The sequence below is a fragment of the Strigops habroptila genome, chromosome 6 (assembly GCF_004027225.2).
Source record: "Strigops habroptila isolate Jane chromosome 6, bStrHab1.2.pri, whole genome shotgun sequence".
NCBI lineage: Eukaryota > Metazoa > Chordata > Aves > Psittaciformes > Psittacidae > Strigops > Strigops habroptila.
Genome location: NC_044282.2, coordinates 76,056,190 through 76,073,462, shown reverse-complemented (window position 1 = coordinate 76,073,462; position 17,273 = coordinate 76,056,190).

Here is a 17,273-nt window from a genome sequence, read left to right as displayed (position 1 = left end):
CCTCTCAGGATGCAAAGAGGCTGCTTCAGAGACTTTCTTTAGGCCACTGTGGTCTCAGAAACATGCTGCAGAGCAGATGGTGAGATTTCAAACGAGCTGGAGCAAACAGGAGAGCAGAGCTAAATGAGAGTTGGGGCTGTTCAGCCTGGAGAAGAGAAGGCTGCGTGGAGACCTCATAGCAGCCTTCCAGTATCTGAAGGGGGTCTTATAAGGATGCTGGGGAGGGACTCTTCCTTAGGCACTGTAGTGGTAGGACAAGGAGTAATGGCTTCAAACTTAAACAGGGGAAGTTTAGATTAGATATAAGGAAGAAGTTCTTTACAGTGAGGGTGGTGAAGCACTGGAATGGGTTGCCCAGGGAGGTTGTGGGTGCTCCATTCCTGGCGGTGTTCAAGGCCAGGTTGGACAGAGCCTTGAGCCACGTGGTTTAGGGCAAGGTGTCCCTGCCCATGGCAGGGGGGTTGGAACTAGATGATCTTAAGGTCCTTTCCAACCCTTACTATTCTATGATTCTATGATTCTATGAGATGAACCTGAGACTTGGTTCCCCATCACCAGGCCGGCTCCTGCCCCAAGCTCACGCTGCTGCCTTCCTGGTTGCATTTGCTTTCTGCAGCCTATTAAACACAAACCTGAGAGCAGGCTGCAGGGCCTGTGTTCCCAGGGAGGGATGTTCCTACAGGGACAAGGCACCAGAGGAGGGGCAATTCCCTGTTTCCTTCTTTTCCGAAAGACACCACATGTACCTGAAGGGGAAGAGTTGTCTGCTGCAACAAAGAAGTGCCTTCATGCAAGCTAAATTGCATCCAGTGGCCAGATTTACAACAATGTGAATTCTAAAGGACAATATTAAATGAAACCATTCACCCCGAGCTGGCTGCTCACAACTCTCTTTATGTGCCTGCTGTGGTCTGCCAAATCTTAACTTGCATCTCAGTATTTCAAATAGCCAGGTCAGTGCAATCGCGAGCCTCTCCTGCTTGGTATGAAGGACCTTTCGCTGAGGAAGTAACTATAAGCAAAAAGCTAGAAGGGGAAAGATGAAAAACCCCAACACCCTTCCACAGTTGTCACATCCTCTGCAGCAATCTACAGATGAGCATTTGGAACAAGGACAGCACACATCAAGGAATTAGCCTTATTGCTAGGTAATGACAGCTGTGCCATCAGCATCTTCTCAAGGGTGGCCAACAACAGATGGCAGGGAAAAGGAACTGGACCGAGGCATGCCTGGCAAATGGCCTGTCCCACCACAGCCCTCCCCAGTGCTCAATGATTCCCTGAGCTGGAAGATGCATCTGAGCGCAATGCAAAGCGGTCACCGATGGTTTGGGGGCACAAATTTGTTCAATCATTTTTTAAAAGCAGGTTTTGTTTCTGCCTTCCCTAAAACTCCAAACCTGGCATTTAGGATTTGCCTTAGTGAGGGCTGAGATCTCCCTTTGTGCATCATAAAGAGCTAGAGGAAAGTCTGAGCAGCAACATGGCTTTGGGCAGCTGATGCCCCTGATAGGACTGCACATGTCCTCCTGGGGCACTTCTGCTCTTAGACCCAGAAACCACCACACCTGCCCAGCAGACCCCAAACCAAACACAGCCACACAGAGATACTGAGGTGTTCTGCAGTGGTTCTGGTTTTGCAGGAGGCACCACGGCAAGGAGACAACCACTGTGGCAAACACGCTGTAACCGGTACCACCACCTCTGAAAGAAGACAAAGGCCCAACTACCTACTCCCGCTTTCCCTTCGGCCTGCTCAGTGTGGCTGGAGGTTCCTTGCTTTGAACACTCACAGTGTCACTGTGTGCCACTTCTTGGCTCTTGCTGTCAATCTGCAGCTTCCGAGAGCCATCCTGTCTCCCAGGACCCTGATGCTCTGTGTCAGCCAGGCTGCTGCATCCCAAGGATGGAGCAATGATGTGCAATGTGCAACAGGCACTCACAGAGCACCAGTCGTTTATTAAACTCTCTCTGGTTTTAGAAAGCTTACCAAATGGGTGTTTTTTACATGATAAATGGCTGGCCACTGGCCTTTAGTAATGTAATGCACGTGGAAAGAGCAGGCTGCCTGACGTGGTGTGATGTAGAGGTCATACAATAAAGCACAGTGTCCACAGCCAGCCAAGGAAATGGGAAGCACACGACACCACTGGCAGAGACTCTGAGCACAATTGTGCTGGGTAATTGTCAGGATTTAAGCATAAGGTTAAGGAAAAACCCTGACTTATTTTCGAAGCAGACAACGTGCACCAACAGGGAATGTCCTGCCTCAGCCTGCCCATGGGAATCCTGCACCCAGCAGCTGCCTCAAGCTTCTGACTACTGATCCAAGACACGAGTCCAGTGACCTTGCTGGGTCATTCCACCATCCAGCTGCGTGGGCTTCTGGGGTCTTGCTTCTCTTGCCCCATTTTCTAACCTTTTCTGAAGGATTAGGGGAGAGGCATTGAGGACAGTTTCCAGATCTCCTGTGAAACTTTCAGAGGTCCACTAGGGCTTTTGTATAGGAAACCTCTGAAGAGAAACAGCCAGAAATATTACTGTAGATGGAGGAAAAGCCAAGATTCTTTCCACTGATGGAAAGAACCTAATCTTATTGCTGCAACATGAAAATCAGTGCTGAAGTGGTATTTAACATTTCTAAAGTGTTCAGCTTCCATTCTTTTTAACAGAGATGAAAAGATGGGGCTTACAAACCTCCTTTTTTCAGCACACATCGCAGAACTAGCACAGAACAGCCCCTTGGTGCCTGTCAGCAGCAAGGCCAGCAGCAGCTCAGTGCCAGCACACTTCTGCTGCGCTTTCTGAGGTTATTGTCTCCTTCCCAACGGACCTAAGCCCGAGAGATGCACTGATGAGGTTACTTGCTGTGGAGCATGAAGCCCAGGGGAGCAGGAGTCCATCTGATCCCAGCTGTTGTATTACACAACAACCTGATTTTGACCACAGTCCAGTTCACTGACAGCACCATTGCCCACACGGCTGATGCTGTTCACCCCAAGCCTGGGGAAAACAGCAATGTGGGCTTGGAAGTTCCTGTGATTCCTTTTGAAGGTCCATCCTGAACAAATTATCCTCTTCCTGGAAATCCACTCAACGCCTTATGCAAATTCATTCACATTGATGTCACAGAGATGACAGGATATTCTGTAAAACACATTACCCCATCCCTGAAACCCTGGGAGGTTTGCTGATTTACATAGAAATGAAGAGAAAAATGCCAGCAGCTTCCTGAGCAGTGTGTGCTACTGTTGTGTGAATCACAAACCAGGCTGCACTGCATGCGTAGGAACATGAAAGAAGGGTTTGATGAACAGCTTGGTGAAGTTAAGATCCAACTGCATAGCCAACTGGGGGAGTAATTATCCAGATGAGAGAAATACAACTCTTAGTACCAGGGCACTATTTCCATACGGGCACATGGGTGTGTTTCACAGTTCGAATCAGGACTATTGAAAGGGTGAGGGGGTTGCAGGTCCGGGGAGCATTGACACATGGTGTGGCTGGGCTGGCGTCTGCAGCACGGGGACCACTGGAAGAAGCTGTGGCTCTGGTCCCTCTCCAACATCCACAATGTTCTCCACTTCAGGTCGTGGGGATTATGTTTTATTTGTGTACTGCAATGTCCAGGGCTCCCCTGTGGGACCTGCCTGCTGGGCAACAGCAGGAAGAGGCGCAGGCATCTGCCCTCGCTCTGGAGAGCACGAGGCAGGCTCTGAGCTGAGCCTCTGCTGTACCCTATGGCCAAAGTCTTACCCCTCCTGGGCAGGGCCCGGGTCAGACACACCTCCAGGCAGGAAGAGGGTTTCAGCCCTCCCCAGGTTCTGGCTGTTGGCAGCACAGGGTCAGGCATCGCAGCTGCATGCGAGACCCCTGCTCAACTTCCTTTTCTTTCTGCAGAGGAGGTGCTGGTGCCCCACACTGAAGTGCCAGATGCCAGCACAGACCAGCTCTAACAGTGGGTGCGTGAGCAGGCAGGGGCAGGAGAAGCTGCTGGTGATGGCGTTGGTTTACCCCAGTCAGAGCCAGCCCTGGGGCAGCAGGGACCAGCTGTGTCCAGGCCATACAGCCACACCTCACAGAGCCAACTGGACTACCAGGAGAGGCACACTGCATACAACAGGGATGTCAGACAGCTGACAGCTGTCCTTACATGCAGAGATGATCAGAGATGTCTTCCTCAGAGGTGATGGAGAAGAGGAAGAGGAAACACCTCCCTTGCCGTCATTCTTTATGTACGAGCGACTGAACAGGAGATGGCATAAGCCAGCATCACTATGTAGCTGTTTTGCAATCGAGAAAAACCTAGGTCTTATAGGAAAGGAAGAAGAAATAGCTAGGCATGCTGCCTGCCCAAACATAAGCGTTACAAAGTGCTTAAATGAACTAAAGCAAGAGCAAAGTAGTTTTTGCCAGCAAGAAAACCTCAAGCCCTTCTGTGCAGCACAGAAATATCATTCTCTTCACCCACAGATGGCATGGGGACAAGAAGAAACTGCTGCCAGAAAGTGCCTTGCTCAGTTTTGATGGGACAGAGCGGCAATACACCTCCTCGTGCAAACTAAGAGCCCACAAACACATGGACCTCCATTACACTAGTCTTGGATGATGATGGCAGTTGAGTTTTAATGAGACCACATTGGCTCTGGCCAGCCCGAGGCCTCCCAGCTCTCATTGATGGTGGTGGCTGTGCCCAAGCATCCTTCAGTGCTGTAACTTTCCAAAGGTTACCAAGTTGGTGGGGTTGGGTGAAGTGATCTTAAATAAAACCCCCATCAAACCCCCAAGATGCTGAACTCTGTTTTGGTGCAGACCAGTACGAGCACCTACATGAACAAACATTAGCAGTTTGAGTCAGAGCAGTACCAGATACAGGAGGCAAGATTTTCTTTAGACAGGAAAGGGGTGTCATGTTCATTTCTAAGCATCACAGACACCCAAGTAACAGAAATACAGAGCACCCAAGGATTCCTACTGGTTTTGAAAGCAGCAGCTCTGGAACATCCCTTGGCCTGGAATATAAACAACCTGAGATCTGTTCCCAGGGGCCGTTCCTGGATCACTCTGATGAGCAGTAGGTTTTTCACTGCCAGTATCTGTGAGGTTTTGATGTGAATCATCTGGCAGAACTGAAGCAAAATAAGGAAAACAATGAGTAAAAATACACAAGTGTCATTAGCCAAAATTAAAGAGAAAAACTAGTCTGTCATCAGCTTCAGGGAGCAGGCTTGACGTGCACATCTCCATTCCTGCCCTGGTTCATGCCGCCTGCTTTAGGGGATGTTAGAAGCATAGCACCCTGAGCTTTTCTCTCTACCCCATGGAGGTGAACATACCCAGCAATCTCCACTGGCGATGAAAAGCAGGTAGGAGCAAGTTTAGTAGCTAAAATCAGGTAGGGTTATGGATGCTCTTCAAATTTCAAGTCCAAATTACATGTTGAATGCCCACATTTAGCTGTTCTGTTCTGAAAGGCTCAGATCCATACAATTCATTATTTATAGGCTGAGAAGATACCTTGGAATATGATGTGTGCACAGATATGTTTCTGTCCCCCTTCCTCAGGGGCACACAGGCCTGAGGTTCTCTTCCCAGACTCCTGGAAAGGAAGGTTTGAGCCAGTGCCAGCAAAGCCCTTCCCCTGCACATCATGTTCTTCCAAACTTCGTACTGCTTTAAATGCAGAAAGGGGAAAAACCCTCAAACCCCTCCAAGCAGCTTAAAGGAAGACTGTACATGGCCTGAAACTGCAGCCAAAAGCTGCAGTCTGCGGCAGGTTACTTGAGAGCAAACTGCAGATGGAGGTGACCAGCCCCAGCCCTGCTGGCTGCCCAGGGTAAGGGTTAGCATGACAGGATATAACAGCACTATCCCAGTTTCACCTTGTGGCACTCCCAGGCAGCTCTCCGCAGGCTGCAGGTGCTGCTGCAGCAAAGGGAGGAAGAGCTGCACTTGGGTCCCAGCTTGGACACGTCCTTCCCGAGCCACATCTGCTCCTGCTCCGCCAGGATCACCCTTGTCACAGGGCATTTCTTCCTCCCTTTGACCAACAGGGCACCTTTGTTCTGGTCTGCTCTTCTCCATTACTGTTCCCAGGTTTCATCAGCTCAGAAGGAGGCAGAAAACATTAAATGAAATAAACATGCCCCTTCAGGAGACAGTGTTTTAGGTTTTGAATTGCAGCATTTGTATGACCGAGGCAGCTCGGGCTTGTGGTGCACACATCATAGAGCAGAAAAGTACCTGACATTGTGAGATGTTTGGAGGAGATGGTGAGTTACCCTTGAATGATGCTCCCCGAGTATGAAAAATGCGTGTTCAGGGGACTACCCTCCACCTTTCAGAGCTGCTTCTCCACCTACCACACTGCAGAATGCCAGAGCGGAAACACAAGGACTAAAAGCGGGAAGCTGAATTCTGCCAAACTCCCTCCTGTTTTGCTTTTCTACTTCAGCGTTTCCAGTAAGGCCCCGTATCCCAGGATCAGCAATCCGGCACACGAAACCTTCAACACGAGTAGATTTGGTTTCTCCAGAGAGATGCGTGTTCCACAGCATCACCTACAGTCCAGAGCAGCCATTTCAGGCCAGGTCTCCTGCTAGCGCTGCCCGAAGACGCGGAGCGGCAAAGCTACTTGCAGGAGCGGCCACCTTCGCCTCTGCCCCCCGTTTCCCGGGGGACCCGGCTGCCCTGGGACACCACAGAGCAAAACCTCCCTAAGTGACCGCGGACACTCACTGGGGCAGTTCATCAGCTTGGCCAGTTCCTGTGACCAGCTGCATTTCGCAGCCACTTCCACCACAGCTGCCCCAGATGAAGCACACAAGTCACAGATCACCTCGGGCACAAGAGATGTCTTCAGGATCTAACGTGCATTTGGGTCTTTTTTTATCTAAATGCTGTTGGAATCACGCAGGTGCTGGTGTCAGAATCGGGATTTCATCTATTCCACTGTGCAGAAACGTTTCAGAGAAGAAAAGGCCCATTACTTTCGCTGCATGCTTCAGAGAACAGAAGACACAGCTCCTGGTTTCACAAAGTAGATCTGTATGCATTTAAATACCTACACTAGCAGGCACTGCATATTCAAGAAAATGTATCACTGCCTCTCAACACAGCAGTCAGCAATTACAACAATCCCAACACAGGGGTGCTGCCCAGCCAAACCTGCTGCAAAGGGCTGTGTACATCTAAGTGTGTGTCCCTTTGCCAGCTGCACCTTCCCCTGCAGCAGCCAGATCCTAGCAGGGTCCCTTCCCCACTGTTATGGGTGCGGAAAGTACTTTCTGCTCTGTGTTACCTCTTAGTTCTGTGACTCTCAACATAGACATTTCCATAAATGATGTGATTACAGAACAGCAGGAAACCTGCTCTTCTCTACACAATATTTCCTCTTTCTTACTACTCAATGTAAGGAAAAGTCTATAATACGTGGCAGGAGAAATCCCAACCGAGCTACATTTTCCTTTGAGAAGCCTATGATCTAACCTAAGATGACAAGCCCTGGATCTCCCAGTTTTGGGAAGTAGTTGTGCATTCAGACTGTGAAATTTGCACTATTGGATGCAGAATCCACCTTCATATTACATATGAACAGATGTGTCACAACACCAGGTTGAAATGGCTCAGTGCATCACTGTTTCAGACATACCTATAATGGCCATTTTCCAACAGCCATACTCCCTCATGCCAAGGAAGAACATCACAAATAGTTTTGATGAGGGAAGGGGATAACTGGAAAAGCTGAATTAACTCCTGCCTCATCGGGAACAGGATTTGGGTTTTATTTTACTTGAAGATTACGCCCAATTAAAGGTGAGCTTAATAAAGGAACGGTTTCATCCATCTAAAACTTGAATACTGGAACAAACAAGGATTTGTGCATGTGTACATGCACAGTCTCCAATCTGGGTGTGCACCAGCGTAGGAATGAGAGTTCAAATGTAAAGGATAGGACTAAATTTGCATGTCTTTGTACTTATGGAGACTCATCTGTATTACACAGGCAATAAAGGGATTACACATTTTTTTTTCCTTTCTTTGTTTTTCAAAATGCTTAAGTAATCTCAAAGGATATTGTAAAAATAGTCAGTTACAGAACAGAGCTGCATTGAGCTGAAAAAAGTGAAGTTGGTGAAGGTTTGGCATTACAATGAATAAAACTTCAGCCACAAATCTGGTACAATGAAACATGTCTGAATGCTGCCTATAACAACAGTGCTGCAGACTCATCTCATCCAAAGGAAGATGCAGATCCCCTTTTCCCTCTCTTTTGCAGTTTTCAGGGGAGACCTTATGACAGTCTTCCAATACCTAAAGGGGCTCCAGGAAACCTGGAGAGGGGCTTTGGACAAGGGCCTGTAGGGACAGGACAAGGGGAATGGCTTTAACCTGCCAGAGGGGAGACTGAGATGAGCTCTGAGGCAGAAGCTCTTCCCTGTGAGGGTGCTGAGGCGCTGGCACAGACTTTTCCCAGGGAAGCTGTGGCTGCCCCATCCCTGGCAGTGTTCAAGGCCAGGTTGGACACAGGGGCTTGGAGCAACCTGCTCTAGTGGAAGGTGTCCCTGCCCGTGGCAGGGGGTTGGAGCTGGATTAGCTTTAGGGCCCCTTCCAAAACGAACCAGTCTGGGATTCTATGCAACATTTCAAGCCTTTTGCAGCCCCTGGTCGCTGCTGGCACATGTGTTCACGTACCAGCAGAGCTTCTTACCCATCATCCGGAATTTGTTCTTGCCGAGGCATTGTGGAGGGACACAAAAGTTTCAGAGCAGTGTCTCTTGGCAGGGTACCCCTGCAGCAATGTGGTGCAGGATGGGTCAGCAGCTCGGCTACATCTGCACAGGGGATTAGAAGTTCACATTTGCAACACATGACCCAGGTGCTGAGCTCTGACATGCTGCCTGCAGGCAAAGCCATGCATGCACATGTTTAGAGTAAGCACCATCCAACCTCTAAGCCTGACTTAACTGCAGGGATATTTCCCTGTGCTGATAGGCTGCCAATGGGCGAATCCCCTCTGCACCCACAGGGACATGCAGTGTTCCCTGCCCAGCCGTTTGGCAGAGGCACAGAGGAACAGCCACTTTGGCAGAGGTCGGGATTTACACCTGCCTGACGATCCCTGGCCAGATTTTAGCCTGACACGGTTTAATAGCACACAACAGACACAAAGCCCTGGACATTGAATGCTGCCAGTGGGAAGACTGACAGCACTCTGAGGTGCTGCTTTGCAGCAGTAGAAATGTCACATCACTTCCAGAAACAGTTTGTCCCAGTCAAACTCCCTTGTGCCAACCCCCTTCCACAGCTTGGTTTCCTGAATAAGAAGCATGCCCAATGTCTTCTCTGGATGGGTATGGACATGGATGGGGAGTTCTGCTGTAGAGATGGTCCACGGGTTTGTTGTAAAGATGAGCCCCCTGGGATGCGAGCTGAGCCCCCTGGTTTTAAGGTTTCCCTTTTCAAAGGGAGGTCAGGAAGACTGAATACACTTGAAACTCTTCCCACTTGCCTTTGGAGTCATGTTGCCACACACACCACCATGACTTTGAGGGAGAGGAAAGGAAGGTGAAGGTGAAGGTTTCAGCTTTGTTCCTTGTTTCCCTGAGGTGCTCTCATCTCACCCAAGATGTCATGAAGCAGAAAAGCCTCAGCACTAAGGCATGGGCTGCAGCACCCTGCTTGCAGAATGCAGGATGCCCTGGGGTGGAGGGTTTTCCCTCCAGCCTCACTTTCCTAAAGCCTTGAGATACAAAACGTATAGACAGAGGCACCAAACCATGGATGTGTTTTAGCAATGTGTTGTTAACTGAAATCAGGTTATAAATGCAGAAAGGCAGGACCTGAGCTTGGCTGTACAGAAACACCCTCACTTCACACCTAAACAAGTCAAAACCACCTTCCAGAATCACAGGATGGTTTGGGTTCGAGTGGATCTTTAAAGAACCAATCCAACACCCCTCCGCCACGGGCAGGGACATTAGAGAGAATCGAGGGGGGATTAAGTGTTCTCCTGTAATGCTGCTATATTGTGTTTGCTCAGATTGCTGGATTAACAAAGGAACAGGATTTTATTATGTGCATGATAAATTTAATACAAAATTGAATTAATACAACTGTTTGTATTACTGAGACAGAACAAAATGCAAGAAGAGCAGCTTGGTTTAGGTGGCAAAAGGGTAATGTATTTCTTCAGCTGTAGAAGCTTATATTAATAATGAAGGTGAAAAGAAACAGCTTCAGTTCCCCTTTAAGTGCAATTCACAATTTTCTGCCTTCAGAACTGCCATGAGAAGGAACAACGCCTATTTCCTGCCCACAGCCTGTGGCAACTTAAACATCCAAGCTTGCAAACATTACATTGGGGTTCCAAAAACATTATGCAAACCAGAAAATAAGCTAGTTTCTTTCTGTACAGCAATAAACTATTCCCCAGCCCCAGCTTTATAGGAAGGCATTTAGATAATGCACATTCCTAATGAAAAGAGGAAAAATAATAAAATTGGATGATGTGGCATTATGGTATTATTCTGAAGAGTGATGCAAAGCCACGCAAAGATAGAACAGCTGCCAGATAATCTGAATAATTGATACCAAAAGCCATTGCATTCAGCTCTCACTCTTACAAGACACTAAATGACAAACTCAAAGCCACAACCAAAAAGCCAGAACACTTACAGAGGCTGAGCAAGGCAGCTTTGTCTTCCTACCATCCTTTCAGAGGGAAAAGGCAATAAGGATTTCACTGCAGTTTAACCTTTGACTTCAACAGTTACTTTGAAAGCAGAAGTGTGTAAAACTAGACATTTATTTCTAGAATCCACTTAGTACATGTTTGCTTTGACTCAAGGAGGATTAAGCAGACAATGTGTTGGACTTTCAGCTCCAAAAACTATGCAAATCCAACCACAGGTATTAAGGTAGATGAATTCAGAAGCGACTCTGTGTTATGGACCTCACCTAAAGTAATGCCTCAGAGCTGAGCCCAGGTGCAAAGCCCTGCAGGGGAGCACGGGACCCTCACCAGCACTGGTGCAGCTCAGCCAGCATCTCGTGTCCCGATGAACCTGGCAGCCCAGCAGGAGCATGGGCAAAGAAAAACCTGTGATGTGAATTGCGCTCCGAGTCTTTCCATCAGCATTTGGAAGTTCCGTCCGGGTGCAGCTGTAATAATTATTTGTCTCCTTCCCAGGAGCTGGCAGCACAAGTTCATTACAGACAAGAAGCACCAGAGTGCAAAAACACTTGACACCGCACAGAACCTTTGTGTCAAATACTGATGCTAACATAGAATTTCAGCATCACAAACTGGTTTCATTTGGAAGGGACCTTAAGATCATCCAGTTCCAATCCCCTACCACCAGCAGAGACACCTTCCACTAGAGCAGGTTGCTCCAAGCCCCTGTGTCCAACCTGGCCTTGAACACTGCCAGGGATGGGGCAGCCACAGCTTCTCTGGGAAAAGTCTGTGCCAGCGCCTCAGCACCCTCACAGGGAAGAGCTTCTGCCTCAGAGCTCATCTCAGTCTCCCTCTGGCAAGTTAAAGCCATTCCCCTTGTCCTGCCCCTACAGGGCGTACAAAGCCCCTCTCTAGTAACACTTCATTACAACAATACATCAATTAATTGAAACATTAAATCAATTTAAAGTCATTTTTTATGTAAAGCAGTTTCATGACTTCCAAGAGGTGTGCAGGATGGATGTGGCTCTCAGTGCCATTGCTGGAGAGCTGCTCCTCCAGAGAACACCTAGAGAAAGTTGTGATTTACCCAGCACGTTCCCAGAGCTGCTCTGGGGATGCACTGATCATCGCTTGAAAAGCACTGGGGAGCTGGTGAAACACATCTCTGGCAAGGCTTTCACTGCTACCCTGCTAAACATCATCTGCTATAAATAAGCATGTTTCATCAATAACACATAAGGAATGTATTCAGCGTGGGCTGTAATGCAGATGTATGTATTGAGCCAGTCAACAATTTCCATAGAGAACAAATGTAGTCAAGTGGTGCTGAAGCTGTAATCACACAACCGGCAAGAGCCACCATAAATAGTTTGGTAACTTGGGAACATTCTGATTTTCCCCCTTTCCAAATGTGCAGTTGCCCTTGTTTTCTGTCATTTTTATGACTGTTTTTTGCTTTCATCCTCTGTGCTTTCCCCAGGAAGAATGCTCAATCGCTGCTTCCCAAAGCTACCGAGAAGAAAATGAAATCCCTTTGGCATCACTGCACAGGGTAGTTGCATAACAACCGAGTATATATAGAAATTGCATTCCAAGTGTTTACATAAGAGCTCAGAATAACACAGATGTAGAAAAGAATCAAATCCAACTCAATTTACAACCCAGCCCTGCAGTGCTTTTGTGTCCGATAGCTTGGAGCAAGAGAATCAGCTTACTGGCAGTACACACTTAATACCATTCTTGCACTATTTACAGAACTGGAAAAGAAAGATTAAAAACTGAACAGGCAAATGTGTGTAAAGGGTGATTTCCTGATCTTAAAGGAGACGCTTTTCTTAGTCAGAAGGACTGACGCAGAGACTGATGCTTTGGTATCCTCCATGCCATCTGAATTCTCTTCTATTCATGCAAATCAAGGTACATTCTTAGGTCAGGCTTCCACAGACATTTTCTGCAAGCTCTTCTCAACTGTCACTAATACTTGCAACACAGAACAAGAAATCCACCTTTGTTCCACAAACCTTAAGTAACTACACTCCCAAAGGCAGCTGGAAATCCAGGCTTGCAGTAATGTAAAGCTTCTTTACCTTGCCATTTTAAAAGCCAGAAGTGCAGAGCATACAGCACCCTTGGTGACAGAACAATGGTCTGAGGGGATTATTTGGGATAAAGTTACATCAATTCAAATCCATCCTGCACATCTATGATCTGAAGGCAGGTAAGTTGGCAAGCAGATACAAACTGGAAAGCTCTGCTGGAAAGGTCAGCAACATTGAAAACCAAGTCAGCTTAAGCCACTGAATACGTCTGTCCAGTTCCTTGTCCAATCCTCCTGCAAGGAAAGCTTTCTTTTTAATTTATAGATAATGTGCAGATGGATACAGGCAGCTTTTCTGCCCCAATGATGCGATTTCTTTTACTAAGAGAGCCACCCAACCCAATGCAGCTGCCAGACAGCTTTCTGCTGATAAGCCCAGTTTGGACAGGGCTTGGAGCAACCTACTCTAGTGGAAGGTGTCCCTGCCCGTGGCAGGGGGGTGGAACTGAGTGAGCTTTAAGGTCCCTTCAACCCAAACCAGGCTGGGATTCTGATAGATTTGTTTGTTGGTTTTTCCTTCTCAATCTCCTGAAGCACAGAGATCCCGCAGCTGAGTCGTCCTTGGAAGGTCCATCAAAGATGTCGTTTCTGATTTACTTTGTTCACCTGCAGCTGCGACTGTCTATGAAAGACTGTGTTTTAAAACACTTAATCTAAAGCCCTTTGGGACTTTGTGTTGTGTTAATTTCTTGTTGGAGAAGCAAACCAATCCTGCATATCTGTACTGCCTGGGGACTCTCCTGCTACCAAACAAGGGACAGGGAGGAAGCATCTTCCTCTGTGTCATGGGCTTTGCTGGCAGCTGCAAGACAAGGCTTCAAACTGGGAGAAGCCGAGGGAGCCGGGGCTCCTGGTAAAAGCTGAACGGTTCAGGGCTCATCTCTGTGCTCTTTAGGCCTTGCTGATCTGGAGGATTGTTTTGCTGTCTCCTGGTAGAGCACTGATGGATGGTTTGTGTTATTCCTGAATGTTTGGTTTCTTCTCCAGGGGCTCATGCACATTGCTGAGTGCTTCCCTCCCTTCCCAGAGGGATAGCCTTGCACTTGTAGGTGAACAACGCATGCCGTTACCAAAGCAATGTGTGTTTGCTGTTGCTCTCCTGCCCTGGGGATCCATTATGTGAAGTGCTCAGCAAATATGGGGAAAAGACACTCTTCAAAGTGAAGATGATTTCACAGCTCTAACTCACATCTGCCTTCTCTCCCTCCTTCCCTTCATTCCCAGGTTGGTTATCGGGTCTATGGGTCTGCCCTTGGATGGGCTGATGAGGGCAGAAACCACAAGGAGCTGGGCTCATGCTGGAGTTGCAGCTGCCTGTAGGCTGGACCACCCGTGCTGCCCGTGATGGCATCTTTGAGAAGTGCCTGAAGGACACATCGGGTGTCTGCAGGAGCCATCCTCCCTCTCTGGGTGTCACCAGGGACTCCTGGAAAGCAGTCTCCTTCCCTTCCTCTTCATCTGGTCTGACTGGGGCTGTGGCTTGGCTCAGCCTCACGGGGAGCATCCCAATCCTCATCCTCCTGAGTGGCCAGTGGCGCCATTATCCCACAGAGCTTTGGTTACCAATGTGACGGGAGCAGCAGAATCAGACTGGTTTGGGTTGAAGGGACCTTTAACACAGGTAAAATGTGTTCTTAATCAGTGTAAAATAAGTGTATTGTTTTGTGTATAAGAATGCTATTTTCATAAAATATGCATAGAATAAGTGTAAGCATAAAGTACAAATTAAGAGCATATTGGAGAGCTCTGCAGCTAAGCAGGAGACAAACTTCACCTGCAGTTTAGAAGGCATCTATCAGCAACAGAAACAAGTCTGGCTGCCACCTTGAGTATCCCTGCACATCCCACAGACCCGGGGCTTCCAGCTCCAGGCCCAGGACAGAGGGAAGCTGTGCAGGTATTGCCCCAGCCTGAAGAAACCGCCTCTGGACCTTCCCACAGCCCCTTTCCATCCTCACACATTCAATGAGCTCCAGCAAGGGCTGCTATGGCACAGCGCTGAACAGACACAGGGACAGAATAAGGGGAGAAGCAAGTAACTGCTGCTGCAGAAAATCCCTTCCTTGATATAGGGAGTGGAGGGTTAGAATACAGGACCCTACAGACCCAGCCCCAAAAGTCTCGAGCACATCACCAGCAATGCACAGTGATCAGCATCTTCTCATGTCTGGATGCAGATAGTTCTCCCCCAGCTCTCATCCTTTACTAATAAAACTTCAAGTATGATGAGCGTGCTTCTCACTTCAGAGACACCACACATGAGACACCAGCAACCAGAAAGGCAAAGTCAAAATAATTTTAAATACTGAACTAATCTAAAAGTGTAATGACACCAACAGCGTCTGCTCACACCCCACCGAGATCACCCCCATGCCACCCGAACACGAGAAGCATCCCTAGGGAGCTGGAATGCCTTCAGCTACGTTAAAAGGGGTTTAACTGAGAAGTGTTAGGAAAGCTAATGCTCCAGGTTCGGGGATTCTTTGTGCTCAAGAGAGAAGAGTCTTGGCTGAAGCGTTACAAGAATTTTTTGTAAAGCTCAAGTGAGAGGTGTCTGGAATTGGTTGATTTTCTGTAATCAAAATTGATTGACTTCCTTCCACTGAAGTCAGTTGAAGCCTGGCTTGAGAAGATCCTCTCCTCCCAGGCAGTGATCCTGCCGAGGTCACTTATTCCCTGTGTCCCTGTTCCAAGTGCATGCAGTGCTCCCCGGGACAGGCAAGGACAGGCTTAGGGACAGAGCCCTCCCTCTGCTGTCACTCCCCTGATCCTGCCCTCTGCAGCATCCAGATCCAGAATATGGATTGAAATAGAATATGATTTATTTCCTTCTGGACAGTAATGGAACAAACGGGCCCACAGAGATCAGCTCAGCTTCTATGACTGTACATGCATTAAACATTAAAGCAGCTGTGCTCCTCCCAGTAGAGATATCAAAAATGCACAGAACAGTTCCAATCTGAATTCCATAATTATCCACAACGCTCTCAAAGGTTTCTTATTTTTTTCAGATGTCACCATGTCACTTCCCCAAGCAACTTCTGAGATCTCTCCCTCCTCCATTCCCACCCGGCTGCTCCTAACTGGGTGCAAACCCCTTGCAAAGCAACCAAATTCCATCACCCAGGCTTCCTCCAGACAGGAAAACCAAAGAGCACCTGGGCACAGCTAACCCCATCTCAGCACTGCACCAGGCTCCATGGAGAGAGCAGAGAGCATTCCTACAGTCTCAGCACCAGCCTCCAGCTCCTGATTTCATCCTGTAGCTGCTGGATAGGATAGCCCAAGTGGGATCCGGCACTGGGCAGGATATCCCAAGTGCGGTCAGTAGTCTGCTCCATTCTGGACAAGCCTTCCCTTCCCCAGATTCCCAGGCAGGTCTGTGCAGAGTGAGTGCTGTTTCTTCACAGTCCAACTTAGTCAGATGTTACATCACCAGGGTTGGAACTGTTGATGTGACTTCTACAGGTCCTTTCCTTCTCCATGAAATTCACTGTTTTCTAACATTATCCAAACGGGTACTCCCAGCTCCAGAAAGAAATTCCCTAAACCCACTGCACAGGTTTAGGCTGGAAGCTGCCACGCTGCTGTAGACCACTAACAAAACTACTCATTTTCTGTATCACACCCAAGAGCAAAAGGAACACCCGATGCACCCACCCCCTGAACAACTGCTCTAACCCATCTCACACTTAGTGTGTCCATGCAGGTGTTGCACGTTCAGCCGATTCGCTCACGTTCCCATGAAATGGTTCAGATTATTTTCTATTAAAGACACAACCAGTGCCAATGTGAACGCTGCCGTCCTGCTGCTAAGCCCCCAGAATTTCCCTAGAGAAACTTAATCACTATTAGCAGTTGTGAATGGAGTCACAGCATCTTTATACTGACCCTCACCATTTAATGCCTTTATGTTTTCCTACTTCTCATGCAGTTTCTAATCCACATCTTTATTTCTTTTTTTTTGCCTTTTAAGCACAACTTTGTGCTGCAGATTTCCCAAAAGGTGCTTTGGCAGCTCAGGACAATGTCAGCTGCTCCTTTTCCTGTTACTTCAGTCACATATCCAAAAAATCCTGATGCATTTAGGTTTTCCAGAAGAGGCTCAGCAATCGGCAGGTACTGGTGGTGTAAAAATGTGATGTTACTTCCTACTTCCAAATCCATTACTTGCTATTAAGTGAGACCAATCCAGTTTACAACAACAAATTAAACTGTAGTAGCTCCTGCTGCTTACTAAGGTTTTACAATTCACTGGGATATTCTGACTCTCCAACTTTCATTGTATGAGGACATTTATTTTCTGGATTAATTTTGAGAGCAGTTTATTTCCAACTCTGCAGCATGATGAAGATACAAAACCACATTTGGGTTATCTCAGCATCCCACTGACACTATTACCGAGGAATTGTAAAGGTCAGATGACCAATTGCAGCCACACATCACAACTGCAATAAGCCACAACACTACAGTGTCACAGACAGCGACACAGAA